This window comes from Schistocerca serialis, chromosome 4 (genome assembly GCF_023864345.2).
Source record: "Schistocerca serialis cubense isolate TAMUIC-IGC-003099 chromosome 4, iqSchSeri2.2, whole genome shotgun sequence".
Classification (NCBI taxonomy): Eukaryota; Metazoa; Arthropoda; class Insecta; order Orthoptera; family Acrididae; genus Schistocerca; species Schistocerca serialis.
In genome coordinates this window covers 207748364-207753682 of record NC_064641.1, presented here as the reverse complement: position 1 = coordinate 207753682, position 5319 = coordinate 207748364, and positions in this window count along the sequence as shown.

Below are 5319 nucleotides of genomic sequence, written 5' to 3'. Positions count from 1 at the left end.
TTCATTGTTCGATCACGCAATTCTACGCCATCTTGCCTAATTGCATTCCCGGTGTCGCTATCAATAATGAACGTATATTTTTTTGCCGTGTTGTCTGAATATGCAAAAAACAGAAATTTCACAAAAATGTTAAAATTTAATATGCTAATTATTGTGCTTGACAATTGTAATTTACATGACGTCAAAGTCTATTTTACGTCAATTATGATGTGCAAACTATTGTGACAATTCTTTATGTGTTACTGACAATGTGTATCGCACTGAAAAATTTCTGCAAATTTTTCGCAAATAAAATTCAAGGAAGGGAATAATGAGGAAAAGGTTTCTATCTACTTCAAAAGAGGCGCTACCAAGTGTAACCAGGCAAGCAAATTATGTAGCCGTCCTACCTTTGCTGCGCCGAACAAACAGCTCACTATTGAAAATTTTTACGTAACGTGCGTCCAATTCCTATTCCTTTCCAAAGTTTCTCCTCAATTTTTGCCTTTTTGCAATACTTGCTCCCCGTCGTGATTCATGCAAACATAAAATACAGACAATTAGTTTTTATGACTCGTAACGGTCATAGAAATTTCTTACTATAACAATAGTTAACAAACACTACTCATAATAGGTGCCCTGAAGTCATACAGGTCGCTAGTAGTGTTGTATTAATAAGAAGGAAATAAAAATAAAATATTACTACTAAATACACTCCTGGAAATGGAAAAAAGAACACATTGACACCGGTGTGTCAGACCCACCATACTTGATCCGGACACTGCGAGAGGGCTGTACAAGCAATGATCACACGCACGGCACAGCGGACACACCAGGAACCGCGGTGTTGGCCGTCGAATGGCGCTGGCTGCGCAGCATTTTTGCACCGCCGCCGTCAGTGTCAGCCAGTTTGCCGTGGCATACGGAGCTCCATCGCAGTCTTTAACACTGGTAGCATGCCGCGACAGCGTGGACGTGAACCGTATGTGCAGTTGACGGACTTTGAGCGAGGGCGTATAGTGGGCATGGGGGAGGCCGGGTGGACGTACCGCCGAATTGCTCAACACGTGGGGCGTGAGGTCTCCACAGTACATCGATGTTGTCGCCAGTGGTCGGCGGAAGGTGCACGTGCCCGTCGACCTGGGACCGGACCGCAGCGACGCACGGATGCACGCCAAGACCGTAGGATCCTACGCAGTGCCGTAGGGGACCGCACCGCCACTTCCCAGCAAATTAGGGACACTGTTGCTCCTGGGGTATCGGCGAGGACCATTCGCAACCGTCTCCATGAAGCTGGGCTACGGTCCCGCACACCGTTAGGCCGTCTTCCGCTCACGCCCCAACATCGTGCAGCCCGCCTCCAGTGGTGTCGCGACAGGCGTGAATGGAGGGACGAATGGAGACGTGTCGTCTTCAGCGATGAGAGTCGCTTCTGCCTTGGTGCCAATGATGGTCGTATGCGTGTTTGGCGCCGTGCAGGTGAGCGCCACAATCAGGACTGCATACGACCGAGGCACACAGGGCCAACACCCGGCATCATGGTGTGGGGAGCGATCTCCTACACTGGCCGTACACCATTGGTGATCGTCGAGGGGACACTGAATAGTGCACGGTACATCCAAACCGTCATCGAACCCATCGTTCTACCATTCCTAGACCGGCAAGGGAACTTGCTGTTCCAACAGGACAATGCACGTCCGCATGTATCCCGTGCCACCCAACATGCTCTAGAAGGTGTAAGTCAACTACCCTGGCCAGCAAGATCTCCGGATCTGTCCCCCATTGAGCATGTTTGGGACTGGATGAAGCGTCGTCTCACGCGGTCTGCACGTCCAGCACGAACGCTGGTCCAACTGAGGCGCCAGGTGGAAATGGCATGGCAAGCCGTTCCACAGGACTACATCCAGCATCTCTACGATCGTCTCCATGGGAGAATAGCAGCCTGCATTGCTGCGAAAGGTGGATATACACTGTACTAGTGCCGACATTGTGCATGCTCTGTTGCCTGTGTCTATGTGCCTGTGGGTCTGTCAGTGTGATCATGTGATGTATCTGACCCCAGGAATGTGTCAATAAAGTTTCCCCTTCCTGGGAAAATGAATTCACGGTGTTCTTATTTCAATTTCCAGGAGTGTATTATTGAATATGCGTATGAAGACACATTTTTGTAGGACATTATACGATTGCGTTATTAGAAATGTTCTGTGATTATTTGAATTTGTTTTTGCTATCGGATTTCGCTTACATTTCAATTGTAGTAGCAGGTAGCTGACTCCTTGGACACCGGCGCTTGTCATAATCAAGAAAATCCTCCTTAAATGGTCTTCACTTCAATAAATAAAAATACTTGATTCCGTCGTTCAATATACTACTGTTTTTCATGCACACACATGATATATAAAACTCGTAATACTTCATATTTAAAATTGTACATCTTTATCGTCCTACTATTTAAGAGAGAGTACGAGTAAAAACAAAAAATTGTACAAATAATTGAATGAATGTTTTTTCGGTTGTCTGCGCCTTACCACGCATTAATAATTAACATCTTTGCCAACTATTCTGGTCAATCGGTGTTTCATTTTTTGTTTCTTAATAAATATCAACTTTAAGATATCCTGGGGGTCTTTCACCGTGTACCTACACACTGTCTATTCAGCTTTCGCTACATTTGAAGCCGTCTTTATTCATTTGTACGATTCCAAAAAACATTACATTGTATAACGATTGAGAGAATTTTACACGTTTGAGTCCAGCTTCAGCAGTCAGAATGGCACACTCATTGGCAGCAGCAAGTCTTTTTTTGTCACAGGGTTCGCTCAGATTACAACAAACAAGCAAGTGTTCGGAGTCCTTCCTTGTCTTACACTGACGAAGCTTATCATCACTCATACCCCACTTCTTCAAATTAGTGTTGTACATATTGCGGTCTGCCGAGTTCCGCACTGAAAAAGACAGCCAGATGGTAGCTTTTCTTTTCTGCCCGTAATCCTGCAGGGGACTTCGTTCTCCACAGCTCAGTTCGGCGAGCTTCTGCTGAAATTGGAATTGGTGCTTTTGTAAGGAGCCGGCCTGGGTGGCCTAGCGGTTCTAGGCGCTACAGTCTGGAACCGCGCGACTGCTACGGTCGCAGGTCGAATCCTGCCTCGGGCATGGATGTGTGTGACGTCCTTAGGTTAGTTAGGTTTAAGTAGTTCTAAGTTCTAGGGGACTGATGACCTCAGCTGTTAAGTCCCATAGTGCTCAGAGCCATCTGAACCTGCTTCTTTCCTTCAATCTCTGCTGCTACGTCTGGAGGCGCTGTTCCCATGAATGAAAAAACCTTATTGACTGTAGTTGGGCTTGAGCTCCCTGTGACTACCCGGCATGTCTAGGAAGATCCACATCAACTTGATTAGCAAGTGCAGAATTCCACCAGACTGGAGCGACGTACTTTGCGCCAGGAAAACAACGAGCAAGAGCGGATGTGTGGAGGACGCTAGGAGTAGGTTGCGCTCCTCTCAGTTTGCGGTCGAGAGTGTTGTTTGTGAGCTAAGACGCGATTTAGTTTTATCCGTAGATACCGGGGGCAACCGGGTGATTTAAATTGAGTTCTCTTCAGGTAATGTTCAGCTTTCTTCCTGTCTCATTGCAGAGGTGAAGTGCACACAATTGTGTTTTATCCAGATAGGGTTTCAAGAGATAGTCGTCATAGGAGGTAGCAAGTTCTTCGGTAACAGACGTTGGCTTGGATTCTACTTCTTCAAATGTCGCTAGTTGAGGAACGACAGCTGTGTCATCTGTATCGGTGAAGGACCGGGTTCCGTAGCTGAATGGCTGATCATTGATATGTATTTCATATAATATCAGAGCCAGCACACTTCCTTGGGAAGGCTATTTTTCTGCATTCTCCACCGGCTCGTTTTTTTAAATTTAGAGTGACAAACATCGTCTATTGCGCAGCAGACATTGAATAAACTGCGTCAGTCGGTTAAGTCCTCAACTGTTGCGTACCGCTTCTTTGTTAGTTTTTTACGTGCGGCATTCTCATATGGGAAATGTTTACATGGGATGAAATGGGGTCCCTGACACGCTAGCAATTGTATCTCATGGGTGAGAGATATAGGAAACTGTTTTCTGATCATCTGCATCCGTCTGATCGTCTACAGCTCCCTGCAGGCGACTTGCCGACAACTGTTGCACAACACAAGTTTGGCTAGCTCTTTGAACCTAGCCCTAACAATTCTCTGAGAGTCGTAGCGGGCCGTCGAAAGGTCACGGAAGAGAATTTTGATTTTAGTGGTGACCACAGCACAATATTTAATCACTGTCACCCGGTCGAAATGCTGTGCTCCACGCTATCAGATAAGACAATATATAATTAAATTGGTCGTCAGTGAATACCACGACGTAATGTGCTGTTCAGTTAACGGATCTGCGATGTAGTTGGTTTCAGACTATCAACCACAGCAATTATTAATTATGAACCATTAAAGAACTGATTTTGTAAGTTGCAGCTAATAGGCAGTCCGATTCTAGTAAGCAAATCTCGAAGTTTAATTTCTGCTGCTGCGTTTCTTCCTGTAAGCGTGCCCCTGTGCAATACCGTGTAACACAACTAAGTAGTTGACGCATATTTTGAGGAAAATCTATGATAATTTAAAGAAGGTCAATTTCCGCTAAATTTCTTCAGCTGAAGACTATGTATCCATTTTTTTTTTCGATGTGAGAATAAATATCTATGGCTATATTACATTTTTTCGAAGCCTTCGATTTCTTGCGTGTTTGCTCATCGTTAATATTATTTAAATTAATATCTTCGGCGAATGAAATAGTTGACGCCACTAGCGCATAAGGTAATAGGTTCCAGCTCACTCGATGCGACACGATTTTTTAGACGTGAAGTCCGCTGTAGATGATAAGATAGCTCGAGAGAGAAAAAAACATATTCTGATGAGCAGCCAATAGCGAAGAAATCCCCGGTGACTTTGGGAATATTTCAGCGGTTCATCCCTTTGTGATCTTCATGTAATACGTGCAAAGCAGGTAGGAAATTGTTTATGGTACCCTCTTAGTTTAATGTAGTAGTAACTGGCGCATTGTGAAATAACGCCAGATGTCAACGTCATTTAGTTTTTGTGTTTGCTATATTATTATTTAAGTACTACGATAGTAGTTTGGGAGCTTTCATTACGTAGCTAATCTGAGTTTTAGTCACTAATGTTAGGAGTATAACGAAGTAACACCGACGAATCAAGAATTTTATTCACCGTAGATCATTTTACAATGATATTGGCTTCGTCATACAAGATGTACTAGTACATACAGAATAATAAAATAAACTTCTGTCAATGCATTATA